Source organism: Lissotriton helveticus, chromosome 6 (genome assembly GCF_964261635.1).
Source record: "Lissotriton helveticus chromosome 6, aLisHel1.1, whole genome shotgun sequence".
In the NCBI taxonomy this organism is placed as follows: Eukaryota; Metazoa; Chordata; class Amphibia; order Caudata; family Salamandridae; genus Lissotriton; species Lissotriton helveticus.
In genome coordinates, this window is record NC_136067.1 from 646,557,319 (window position 1) to 646,571,767 (window position 14,449).

The 14,449-nt window shown below is 47.4% G+C and overlaps 1 protein-coding gene across 2 annotated transcripts in view; it reads right to left on the reverse strand.

Annotated features, from left to right (window-relative positions):
- LOC144762824 (lebercilin-like) overlaps positions 1-14,449 on the reverse strand; it is a 2,038,162-nt gene that overhangs the window by 1,121,964 nt on the left and 901,749 nt on the right. The gene's annotated exons all lie outside the window — the stretch shown is intronic.

Sequence of the window (14,449 nt, forward strand, 5' to 3'; positions counted from 1 at the left end):
GACAGGCTTTAGTGTATTGGGGCAGGGTGGGTTGCATTCAGTGAATGCTTTTGAGGCACTGCCAGGGGCACACAAGGTGCTCCATGCATTTCCCAGTTCAAACCGGTTGCTGGGGCTCTCAGCCCCAGCTCTGGTGCGAAACTGAACAAAGGGGAAGGGGTGTAACCACCCCCTCCCCAGGTCCTCCCATAGGTGGCACTCTAGAGTTAGTCCAACCCATAAACTTAGTATAAGTATAGGAACCCAGTCACTAGGACTTTAGATTACCTTGGACGAAACTCTGAATATAAAATCTTGGACCTTCGACATTCCATATCGACTGGAAGACGGAAGAAATCTCCCTTGGGGTCAAGGAGTGACCTCCCTGTTCAAACAGGCACCAAAGAACATCTTGCCGGTTTGCATTTTCGAGGCTCCGTCGGATCCTGAAGAATCTGAGAGGCCTACACTCCACGAGTGTTCCGTGGGCCCGTTTTATACACCGCAGCTTGAGGCTCCTTCGTGATCCCTAGTCTGTTAGCTAGTGGGTCCCCACAAAGGACAATCCTTTCTTTCTTGAGTGTTCCTGGTTGCTCCAGACGTGCTCTGACTCCCCTCAAAAGGGTGAGTCCCTCAGACCTTGCTGGTCTGCACCAAAGCCAATCTTGTCATCTTGTGTGGGTTGCTGTTGCCAAGGCTTGTTGGGTCCAATCAGCATACCGACGCTGCAGCAATCGACATCCTTTGTGGGACAGCTCGAATCCAGCTCCTGGTTGTCGTCGACACCTCCTGGACCTCGTGGCTGAAGAGTCAAGCTTCACCTACTTCACCTTAAAGCACCCGACATCGGCTGACATCTTCTTGTCGCCATCCTGGTCACTCGCTAGTGACCCAGACTCTGTACTCTCTTCTTTCAGGTTCTTCTGATCTCCAATCCATCCTTGGATCCATCCGGACACATTGCTCCTTATTGCCTGCAGCACTTCTTTGCAGCTCTCCATAGGAATCGATGACGAAACCCGACACGAAAAGACACCTATGCACCCGGCTTCCCTGGGTGAGGTAACATGAGTACTTCGATGCTCCCGTTGGTCTTGACTCTCGAAGTATTCAGTACTCAAGGGGGTCCCTCCCATTCCACTCCTAAGTGTCCTAAATCTTTAACTTTGTAACTTAAACTTTCCTCATTGAAGTCTGTAATGACTCACGGCTGTGTTTAGCCACTGCACGCATCCACCGTGGGTTTCCTGCGTCCCTACCTTGGGTGGGTCTTGGTTGCCCCAGCGGTTCTACAGGCCCTAGGTCTCACGTCTATTCCTCACGTGGTTCTTATACCACTATTTTAGTATATGGTTTGTGAGGCCCCTAGGTCAAAACGTATACTGTGCTATTTACTGTGTGCTATTTAAAGTTCTTGTATTGTACTTTGACCTCTAGCCTCATAAAGAGACTAGAGGGGTTGTGTTTAGAATAAATACATATATTTTATATATATATATATATATATATATATATATATATATATATATATATATATATATATATATATATATATATATATATATATATACCTTATATATACCTTGTGTGGTGTACTTTCATTTGATTATTCAAGAGATTATAAACTGGTAAAACAAGCTGCTTTACATTCCTTCAAGACTCTCCACAGCTACCACTAGGAAAGCTTTCTATAAAGGTTGTCTTAAACCTACCATCAATAAGGGTCGTTTTAACTGGTGCAAGGTGCCCACTATAATAGTGGACATCATAAGCCAGGCCAACTTCTCACATTGGTGTGCAGCGTGTGGGATTCCAGCTTGGCTTGCATTGTTTTACCAGAAAATCTTGAGAATATAATTTGAGAAATCACTAAAGGTACCATAGGTACATATAATTCAAGCGTAGAATACAGTAAATTCTACTGAACTTAGAGTTGTGTGTCAAGGGCCTAGCACACCCTTTCTACAACACAAGTGAGGTTTAGTAGGAAACCAAGTAGTGTAGGTAGGTGCACACACCACACCTCACTAGTCATGTCTTCAAAGGAGGGACCCAGTTGATCCACTCTAGATGCCAGTCAAGCACAAGTATCTAAGTATGACACATTTCCTTTCCAAGAATTAAGGACTTTGTGTGCCATGAGAAAATTGAAGCCAGGAGAGAACCCCAACACTCAACGCCTTATAGAGGTGTTAATGCTTGATGACTTTAAGAAAGCATCAGATTCTGACAAGGTAAGCACTGGGGTGGACACATCAGAAGAAGAGAACCCTAGTGGGATGCCCCACTAGGACTCTAAAAATGATGTAGAGCAGGAAGTAGTTAATGATCTAAACCTGGGGAATCAAGGTCTTCCTGGGGATGAAGAAGGCCAAGGCGGCCCACTCTTTGCCCTCTCAGGTAGACTTGGTGGTGTGCCAAGAAGGAACAGATCTCCTTCACAGGAGTCTAATCATTCTGGTGCATCTGTGGGGTGGGTCTTCTGCCTCAGCTCATAGGAGGGGTACCTCACTTGAGAAGAGGGAGCATGAAGCTAGGATGAGAGAAGCCAAGCTTAGGATCAAGAGGCAAGAAATTGCCTTAGAAAAGGAGACCCTAGCTCTTGAAGGAGAGATAAAAAAGATGGGGCTAGAGCCCCATGGTGGTAGCAATATCCCAAGTGGTAGGGATAGGTCTTATGACCATAGAAACCTAAACAAGATTGTCCCTCCCTATCAGAATGGGGATGATATTCACAAATGGATTCAGGACTGGGTTGACTTTGTTGATTGTGCTACTAAGGCTCTGGAGGGCTGAATACTGGGCAGTAAAGTGTGTGACTATACAGGATTGTATAATCTGATCATGAGAGAACAAATTCTTAATAACTGTCAGAACCAGCTGTTTCATCAGCACCTGGTAGACTCTGATCTGACCTTTCCCCAAGAATTGGGAAAGAAGGCAGACAAATGGGTCAGAACCAGGGTGAAGCAGAAGGTACAGAACTAAGGTGGTGACCAAAAGAAGCAAGACCAAAAGGGTGGGGAGAAAGGTAAAGACCAGAAGTCTTCACAAGGTCCCCAAAAAGCTTCTAATGGTGGGGGTCCCCAATCTAAAAAGAAAGAAGGCCCAAAGAAACCATTGTGCAAAGTTTGTAAGAGTAATACTCACTTGACTAGTGATTGCACCAAAAAGGAGACAGCTCCAGCCACCATTGCCCCTAAGGCAACTGTTCCCCCTAGTTCAGCTACAAGTGGTAGTTCCCAGCAGAAGGGTGTCGTAGGTTTAACCCTGGGATCTGAGATGGACTCTGGCCTAGTCAGAGTGCCAACTCAAGCTGTTTTGATCTGTGATGGAGGCTTGGATATGACCTCTTTTGTGAGACCCAGTATTCTGGGCAAGTACAGACAAACACCTTTAATTAATGAGAAAAAGGCTGAGGCCTGCAGGAACACAGGGGCAAGTATCACAATGATGATACCAGACTTTGTGAACCCTGGACAAGTCATACTTGGTGAGACTTACCAAGTGACCAACGCCAGCAATGTCAGTACAAACTATGCCATGGCAGTTGTTGATTTCTCAATGGGGAAGGGTAGATGGCCTTAAGAAAGTTGTGATCAGTGCAGACCTTCCTGTAGAATGCTTGCTTGGCAATGATGTAGAAACATCAGCCTGGTCTGAAGTGGAGTTAAGGACCCATGCAGCAATGCATGGAATTCCTGCACAGGTGTTTGCTGTGACTAGGTCACAGGTAAGAAAGTCTAACACTGGACAGGCACTGGATTCTGGAATAATGGACCAGTTACCTACCAAGAAACGGAACAGTAGGGCAAGGCAGTGCCTTCCCCCCTGACTCAGAGTGAGGATCAGCCTTCTGAGGAAGTTGATTGTGAGCCTGAAGAAGGAACTGTCCCAGAGGAGCTTGAACCTGATCAGGTAGAGTTCTTAGGGACAGGGGGCCCTTCCATGGCAGATCTGAGTCAGGCGCAGTTGAGCTGCCCTTCTCTTGAACCCCTCAGACAGCAATCTGCTGCTGAGGCTGCTGGGAATGCTAGTGGCACCCATAACATCTACTGGGATGATGGACTCCTGTATTCAGAGAGTAGAGACCCCAAGTCTGGTGCAGCCAGGAGGTTGGTCATACCTTTGGCATTCAGGGGCTTCCTATTGACACTAGCCCATGATATTCCATTAGCAGGACACCTGGGCCAGAACAAGACTTGGGACAGAATTGTCCCTCACTTTCACTGGCCCCACATGTCTAAAGACACCAAGGAGTTTTGTCGCTCCTGTGTAATCAGCCAAGCCAGTGGCAAAGCAGGTGGCACTACAAAGGCCCCCCTTATACCACTACCTGTGGTGGGGGTTCCCTTTGAACGTGTAGGGATTGACATTGTTGGACCAATGGATCCCCAAACTGCATCTGGGCACAGGTTTATCCTAGTGGTAGTGGATCATGCCACTAGGTGCCCAGAGGCAATTCCCCTTAGGACCACTACAGCACCTGTTGTTGCAAGAGCCCTCTTGGGAGTTTTCTCAAGAGTGGGTTTCCCTAAGGAGGTATCATACAGAGGTCCAAACCTTATGTCTAGGTACTTGACTGCAATGTGGAAGGAGTGTGGAGTGAACTACAAGTTCACCACACCCTATCATCCACAATGCAATGGTTTAGTTAAAAGATTCAACAAAACCTTAAAGGGTATGATTAAGGGTCTCCCAGAAAATCTCAGGTGGAGATGGGATATCCTGCTACCCTGCCTTTTGGGTACATACAAGGAGGTTCCACAGAAGGGAGTTGGCTACAGCCCATTTGAACTTCCGTTTGGGCACCCTGTTTGAGGACCACTTTGTCTGGTGAAGGAGGGATGGGAGTTACCTCTCAACCCCTCTAAACAGGATATTGTGGACTATGTACTTGGCCTCTCCTCCCGTATGGCTGAGTACATGACAAAGGCAACTAAAAACCTTGAGGCTAGCCAGGAATTATAGAAAACCTGGCATGACCAAAAGGCTGTACTGACGGTTTACCAGCCAGGAAAGAAAGTGTGGGTGTTGGAGCCAGTGGCCCCAGCAGCTCTCCAAGACAAGTGGATTGGACCCCACACTATTGTTGAACAGAAGGGAGAGGTCACCTATTTGGTAGATCTTGGAACTCCCAGGAGCCCCCATAGGGTGTTTTATGTCAGCAGACTGAAACCATATATTGACAGGGCAGACATGGGCTTGCTCATGGCTACTGATGAAGGACAGGAGGAAGAGAGTGACCCTCTCCCAGACCTGCTCTCTCAGAACCCTGATGATGGATCCGTTGATGAAGTAGCCTTGGCAGGCAGCCTCACTGATCAGCAGCAAACTGATTGCATACAAGTTCTACAACAGTTCAGACATATGTTTTCCCTGACTCCAAGTCAGACTACCTGGTGCACTCATGAAGTGGACACTGGGGACAGTCTGCCTGTTAAAAATAGGATTTACAGGCAACCTGATCATGTCAGGGACTGTATCAGGACAGAAGTCCAGAACATGTTGGATCTGGGAGTGATTGAAACTTCAGATAGCCCTTGGGCTAGTCCAGTAGTCCTAGTGCCCAAACCTCACACCCAGGGTGGTAAGAGAGAGATGCGGTTTGTGTAGACTACAGAGGTCTCAATGCCCTCACTAGAACTGATGCCCATCCAATTTTGTAAATACATCCAATTCCTAGAGCAGATGAGTTCATAGATATGTGGGCATCTGCCAAATTTCTGAGCACATTTGATCTAATAGCTGGCTACTGGCATATCAGACTAGCTGATGATGCAAAGCCAAAAAGAGCATTTTCAACCCCTAGTGGACATTATCAGTTTGTGGTAATGCACTTTGGTATGAAAAATGCACCTGCCACATTTCAAAGGTTGGTGAACAAAGTCTTGACCGGTCTGAAAGCCTATAGTGCAGCTTATCTTGATGATATTGCTGTCTTTAGCTCCACCTGGGAAGATCACCTGATCCACCTGAAAAATGTTTTGGAGGCCCTGCAGAAGGCAGGCCTAACTATTAAGGCTACTAAGTGCCAGATAGTGCGGAGTCAGGTTGTGTTCCTGGGCCACCTTGTAGGTGGAGGACAGGTTCAACCATTGCAGAGCAAAATCCAGACCATAATGGATTGAGTTGCTCCAACCACCCAGACTCAGGTCAGAGATTTCTAGGGCCTGACTGAGTACTATAGGTGATTTGTCAAGGGGTATGGTTCCATAGTGACACCCCTGAATGACTTAACTTCACTTCTAAAAGAATGCCTAAGAAAGTTCAGTGGACAGTCAGCTGTAAAAAGTCATTTGATGACCTGAAGCAGGCCATATGCACTGCACCAATTCTGCAAAGTCCTAACTACTCCAAAGAATTCATTGTCCAAACAGATGCATCTGAGTTAGGGGTAGGAGCTATGCTGTCACAATTGAATGATGAATGTCAGGACCAGCCAGTAGCTTTTATTAGTAGTAGGCTGACCCCAAGAGGGAACCGTTGGTCATAGGTACCCCAGAGGCCTACCAGGGGCTGAAGCATGTATTATGCCACCTCTAGGAAGCCTTCTAAAATGGCACCACAGGTCTGCACTGGCAGCCTGGGTAAGCTGGTGTAAGCACCCCTTGCTGGGATATAGTATACCTATATCCATCATTTAAAACAGACACATATTAACCTATAAGTCACTCCTATGGCAGGCCTTGACAATCCGGAACGATTCAAAAAGGGGGGTGGTGATGGACAGAGTATCTGAATTAAGCAGAACACTCCTACCCAGTCAAAAGATCAGGGCTTGATCCATCACCGTTTTTTAGCTCACTGCACCATCCCAGTTCAGAACCTGGCTACATGCAAATTAGTCTGTCCCTGGCCCAGTGCATCATGGGAACAGGGCAGACCAAACTACCAAGCCAATTCTTTACTGGAAAGGAAACAAGCTTCCGGGGACCGGTTTCTGGCATTACAGCCGTCATCGGCCCGGCTTGCTTGAATCCTGATGGTGCGGAGAGCAAGGGACTCACATCTGAGCATACACTTCCACGCTTGTGGTGGCCAAAAAGATTCAAAAAGGGGGGTGGTGATGGACAGAGTATCTGAATTAAGCAGAACACTCCTACCCAGTCAAAAGATCAGGGCTTGATCCATCACCGTTTTTTAGCTCACTGCACCATCCCAGTTCAGAACCTGGCTACATGCAAATTAGTCTGTCCCTGGCCCAGTGCATCATGGGAACAGGGCAGACCAAACTACCAAGCCAATTCTTTACTGGAAAGGAAACAAGCTTCCGGGGACCGGTTTCTGGCATTACAGCCGTCATCGGCCCGGCTTGCTTGATGGTGGCCAAAACGATTCAAAAAGGGGGGTGGTGATGGACAGAGTATCTGAATTAAGCAGAACACTCTTACCCAGTCAAAAGATCAGGGAGTGTTCTGCTTAATTCAGATACTCTGTCCATCACCACCCCCTTTGAATCGTTTTGGCCACCACAAGTGTGGAAGGGTATGCTCAGACATGAGTCCCTTGCTCACTGCACCATCAGGATTCAAGCAAGCCGGGCCGAAGACGGCTGTAATGCCAGAAACCGGTCCCCGGAAGCTTGTTTCCTTTCCAGTAAAGAATTGGCTTGGTAGTTTGGTCTGCCCTGTTCCCATGATGCACTGAGCCAGGGTCAGACTAATTTGCATGTAGCCAGGTTCTGAACTGGGATGGTGCAGTGAGCTAAAAAACGGTGATGGATCAAACCCTGATCTTTTGACTGGGTAGGAGTGTTCTGCTTAATTCAGATACTCTGTCCATCACCACCCCCTTTGAATCGTTTTGGCCACCACAAGTGTGAAAGGGTATGCTCAGACATGAGTCCCTTGCTCACTGCACCATCAGGATTCAAGCAAGCCGGGCCGAAGACGGCTGTAATGCCAGAAACCGGTCCCCGGAAGCTTGTTTCCTTTCCAGTAAAGAATTGGCTTGGTAGTTTGGTCTGCCCTGTTCCCATGATGCACTGGGCCAGGGTCAGACTAATTTGCATGTAGCCAGGTTCTGAACTGGGATGGTGCAGTGAGCTAAAAAACGGTGAGGGATCAAGCCCTGATCTTTTGACTGGGTAAGAGTGTTCTGCTTAATTTAGATACTCTGTCCATCACCAACCCCTTTGAATCGTTTTGACAATCCGGAAGGCAGAGTGTTTGGTTTTGTGTGAGAGGGTGCCCTAGCATGAGGTGAGCCCCTCTGCAGCTTCGGAATCCCTTCCTTATAGCTGGTCATACCATATAATTTTAAGTGCATTATAATCATCGCAGTTAATGCTAACTGTAGTTTGGCTTTATCAAAACATGTCGTGTTTGGTGTAAAACACTTTGGAATACTACCCCCCCACCAGTTCCGGTGGCGGGGTAGCATTCCACCCTTCTAGAGGGAGAAGACATGTACACACTGGTATACCCGGTAATAGTTTTAAAGAGCCTCAGCATCAAAAAATGGATGCTGCTGCCACAGACTCGAGTCTAACCTCCTGCTGCTGTACGAAACTCCAGCAGGGTAGACCTGGACAATAGGTTTTCCATCCAGGGAGGTGCCAGGACCTCCCCAGACAGGCTTTAGTGTATTTGGGCAGGGTGGGTTGCATTCAGTGAATGCTTTTGAGACACTGCCTGGGGCACACAAGGTGCTCCATGCATTTCCTAGTTCAAACCGGTTGCTGGGGCACTCCCCAGCTCTGGCGCGACACTGGACAAAGGGGAAGGGGTGTAACCACCCCCTCCCCAGGTCCTGCCATAGGAGGGACCCTATTGTTAGTCCAACCCCTAAACTTAGTATAAGTATAGGAACCCTGTCACTAGGACTTTAGATTACCCTGGACGAAACTCTGAAGACGAAATCTTGGACCTTCGACATTCTATATCGACCGTTTTCTTCACTGCAGCGCGAGGCTCCTTTGCGATCCCTAGTCAGTTGGCTAGTGGGTCCCCACGAAGGACAATCCTTTGTTTCTCGTGCTTTCCTAGTTGTTCCAGATGTGCTCTGACTCCCCTCCAAAGGGTAAGTCCCTCAGACCTTGCTGGTCTGCAAAGAAGCCAATCTTGTCATCTTGCGTGGGTTGCTATCGCCAAGGCTTGTTGGGTCCAATCCGGATATTGACGCTGCAGCACTCTACATCCTTTGTGGGACAGCTCGAATCCAGCTCCTGGTTGTCGTCAACACCTCCTGGACCTCGTGGCTGAAGAGTCAAGCTTCACCTACTTCACCTTAAAGCACCCGACATCGGCTGGCATCTTCTTGTCGCCATCCTGGTCACTGGCTAGTGACCCAGACTCTGTCCCCTCTGCTTTCAGGTTCTTCTGATCTCCGATCCACCCTTGGATCCATCCGGAAACTTTGCTCCTGGTCGCCTGCAGCACTTCTTTGCAGCTCTCCATAGGAATGGACGACGAAACCCGACAAGAAAAGACACCTATGCACCCGGCTTCCCTGGGTAAGGTAACACGAGTACTTCGGTGCTCCTGTGGGTCTTCACTCTCGAAGTGTCCAGTACTTAAGGGGTTCCCTCGCATTCCACTCCTAATTGTCCTAAAGCTTTAACTTTGTAACAAACTTTCCCCATAGAAGTCTATGGTGATTAGCGGCTGTGTTTAGTAACTGCACGCGTCCCCCGTAGTTCTCCAGCATCCCTAACTTGGGTGGTTCCTGGTTGCCTCAGCGGTTCTTCAGGCCCTAGGCCTCTCTTCTATCCCTCACGTGGTTCTTATGCCACTATTTTAGTATATGGTTTGTGAGGCACCCAGGGCAAAACGTATACTGTGCTATTCACTGTGTGCTATTTAAAGTTCTTGTATTGTACTTTGACCTCTAGCCTCATAAAGAGACTAGAGGGGTTGTGTTTAGAATAAATACATATATTTTATATATATACCTTGTGTGGTGTATTTTCATTTGATTTATAGACTGGTAAAAAAAGCTGCTTTACATTCCTTCAAGACTTAGCCTGAAGGCTGCTCTCCACAGCTACCACTAGGATAGCTTTCTATAAAGGTTGTCTTAAAGCTACCATCAATAAGGGTCGTTTGAGCTGGTGCAAGGTGCCCACTAGAATAGTGGACATCATATGCTAGGTCAACATCTTACAGGAGCGCAGCAACTTCATGCCTAAGGGGGCCCTGTCGCATAAACTGCGTCGGGAGGTTCGTCAGCGGACCTGTCAGCGACTGCTGTACCCAGGCTTGTGAAAACCCACCTGGCTGAGGCTCCTGTTGGCTGATTCACAGATTTGGGAGAGAGTGCAGCGGATTGCGCCACGGTGTCAATGTCCAGGTAAGGAGAAGGTGGGACGTGTAGCTGAGGATGCCCAGGGGTCAAGTCGCACTAGCCTAGCACCTGTAGATGACACACCTCCAATGGCGGAAGAGCGTCGCCCACTGCTTTCAAGCAGTGCAAGACGAGGAAAAATCATCACATGATGATAACTTCAGGATGTAATCGTGCTATGTTTCCTTTGCGGGCGGGAGGGTGGGTAGAAATGCTCCACTCATGGAGCAGGGCAGGGGGGAGTGGCATGCCCACTCAATTGTTCAATGACTGTTTGGTCAGCCCGCTCGGGACGCCGAAAGCAGTCAGGTAGACTGTCCTGTTCGCAATGCAGGCTGCATTACAGCCTGCATGAAGAACATGCCCACCCCCTGGCTGAAGGCCTTGTCCCGCCGCCAGTGACCAATCCAATGCCACATTGCAGCATTGTGATTGGCTTAGGGAAAGCAGGAGCAACGAAGACCCAGGGCCCAGCCACGAGGTCAGATTTCTGTCATTTAAATATTTACAACACCCTCTCACCTTCCCCGCGTCCACAACCCATCCAGTGTCCTTTCTGGCGTTTCTCACCTCCCAGGTGTCCAGTCCCTCCACAGCACTTCTCAATGGCGGCCGCAGTTAGGCCATGCGCAGCTGGCATACCACTGGTGTGCCAAAGGTATATATGAAGTTACGACGCATTCCAACCACATTGCATTCCATTACAATGCATACTAATACTAGGCATATTGCAACAGTAAAATACATCTTTGAGCCCCTAAAACACACCTTAAAATTCATATTTGACCACAAAGAAAATCCCAATTTTCATTTTTGACCCAAATGCTCACCTGCATTTTCATGATTGACCCCAAAACACAACCCAAATTTCGAATTTTACCCCACGAGACACCCCAATCTCTGACACCCAAAACCCATACCCACCCTAAAACTTAAAAATACTCCATTACTGACCTCACAATGCACTGCAATGGAATGCGATGTAAAGGCACCTGGTTTGTTGGAGGTGCATTGTAAAGGCATTACGATGTAATGCCTGCGCCGTATTGGAGTCTCCCGTGCCAAGGGTAAGCCGAAGGCAACCCGGTCTGCGTCCATCTGCCCTTGGACCGCGCTCAGCACTAAGGACCCTTCCTCTCAGACACTCCACCACTACGGCACCAACACCCTCCTCGCCATCAACCCTGGACGCCACATTGCCTGCAAGGACCAACATCTGCTCCGGACGGGACATCGCCATCGCGGACGGCTACTAAATCACCCACAAGGACCACTCCAACCGTCCAGGAGGAGGCATTGCCATCACCTACAGAAACACACTCCGACTGATCACGCACTCTAATGACCCAACGGTGACCATGGAGCACCTCAACTTCCAGATCCGGACCAACCCTAACCCCATCCTCTGCGGCACCCTCATCTGCAGGCCCCCCGGGCCATGGACACCCATTCTCCGATACCATTGTAGACCTCATTGCACACCAGGCTTGCCCATACACCAACGACATCCTCCTCTGTGAACCTAAGTTCCACCTGGACAACCCCAGTGACCAGAACACCAGCCCCTCCTGGGGAAGTTCCCCAACATCAGACTCAAGCAGCTAGTCACCGCAGCAAGCCACATGGCAGGACACACGGTCGAGCATGTCGCCTCCGCCAGCGGCAACTAAAGCCACACCACCGTACTCTCCTGGACCGACCATCATTGTATACATTACGTCTTCACCATGCCCACCGTACACCATTCCCATCATCGTCCCCCCTCGCAGCTGGATCAAGGCCGCCGAAGAATGTCTCATCAACTGCCTCACCACCACTCCACCAACGCTTACAGACGATGACACCACAGCGCGCAACAGCCACTGATGGATCTTCAACTGTGCCAACACCCTGGTACCTCTCAAGAATGGACCAGGCAAAACTAGCACCACGTTGTGCCGTATTTGCAAAGTGATGCATGTAGGCATGTGCTTGACCTTGCTTCAGGTATGATGTACCCAGGGTGTGCCTTCCCACGGGACAAGGCCTCATAGGAGTGGCAGAGTAAAATCCCTCAGATTTTACTGCGACAATTGGAGGACGGCACTGCGACAGTACCTTACGCCTGCTTGATGACAGGCGTAAGGTTGACACAGTACCCCTGGTATAGGCTGGCCCCATGCATTGCTAGAGTTGTGTCATGCTTGTGACAAAACTGCAGCAATGCGTGACTTTAGCGCAGACAGATACATCAGGATTCCAGACGCATCTTTCATTACTTGCGTCATGGAGCGCTGTCCAGTGAATACTGTGCATCCGTGGTGTCGCAAGAAGGGCGTAGTGAAAAGAGTTGCAACGCTGTCTTGTCGCAGCGCTGCAACACTTTTCATGACTGAGGCCCAGGAATGCGCACTATCTTATTGATGGTGCGCATTCCTGCTCTGTAATTTGCAGGACTTTCCAGCAGCAACACCTGCTGGAAGGAGGCCCCAAGTGTTATCTCAATTTTAAAGACCAGCTATTTTCTGGTCTTAAAAAACTGCCTCTAAGGAAAGTCTGAAGACATTGCTGGTTCGTTATTCTAGTCTATATTAGTGAGCTCTTTACAATGTATATGTCTCCCTACACAGATACAAAAAAATAGACAAACATGACATTTAATAAAGAAATATAGATTATAAACACACATGTGTGTGTATATATATATATATATATATATATATATAACAAACAGCACTTCATTTTTAGAAAGTTTTGGCCGGATTCGTGCACCGCAAATTCCGACGATTAAAAGAAATGCTTTTTTTGGCCCTGGGGGTCCTTGTGAGACCCCCTGAGCAAGCCTAGGGGGTCAGGGTATTTCTACCCTGCCCCCTTTTCTTGTTTTTTAATGTTTTTTCTACTGTTTTCTTGTGACTCGGTTATCGAGTCACAAGATGGCTGCCAACACATTCTGGTTTGGAGTGTTGGCAGCCAATCAGAATTAAGCTTGTGCTCGGGAGATATATAATTATTTTTTTATTTCTCAGCAACTACTGAACGGATTTACACCATTTACAAAAAGCACGCTTTCTGGACTAAGACCTACCTTTTTTCCAAATTTGGTGTAATTCCGTTCAGCAGTTCGGGCTGTAGTTTTGTCTAAAGTTCCTATGGAAATTAACATGGGGGAAACATGTTTCGGGACCCCCCTTTTTTCTCAGCCCCCGCTTGACAAATCACCCCAAAACTTTCAAGACAGGAGCTGACCTGAGCGAACCATTAGTTTGGAAAATTTCATGAAGATTCATCAAAACGGCGCCAAAGATTTTGGCAAAAGAAAAAACTTTATTTGAATAGAAACGAGGTCATAACTATAACTCCCTACTGGCAACTGTCATCAGTGATGTCACTGACCATGTCATGAATGATGTAATATGTGATGTCATCAGCAGTGCATTGCGGGGGAGCGAGCTATAGTTAGCTCAACTAACTATAACAGGGGAATTTCTATTGTTTTGTATGAGTGAAATGTCCAACTAACTATTATGTCCCTGAAACCTATGTTTTTTCAGTGAATTTCTAAAGTTTTTTAAAATGCTAATTCCTAACTATAAAGCCTGTAAAACCTATGTTTTTTCAGTGAATTTCGAAGGTTTTTTAAATGTTAATTTCATATTTTAATATTTCTAAAACCTATAATTTTTCCAATTTTTTTACAATATTTTGCAACTCTATTATCCTTTTATCAACTTTTAAAATTATGTAATATTTTATATCTTCCCCCAAAAATATGTATATAATTTTTTCTTTTTTTGTTGAGAAAACTAAAGTCCCGTACCGGTAGTCTACCAAGCTCCATCAGCACGCGAATACTATCTACCATATTGAAATGATGCGCATTTCGCATCCGACGGGTTCATGGCACCGCGTCCCACATAACAACATATACATATGAGGTCGCTCCAGCTGCTAGTTTGGTATGCAACGGGTACGCAGTACATAGCTGCGCATTACATCATGTACGCAAGGGGTAGCGCCCGCTGCACGTTACGTATGCGACAAGTGCACGCTGCCAGGCCCTGTCTTACGTCATAGATGTATGGTGTCAGGCCGGGTATGACATTTCCTCATTTTTTTTTATGTCTCAAAAGCATATGTCAATAACAGTTAAAGTGTATATGAGAGCAAGCGATAATCTAAAATATTTTAAACATTTATATAT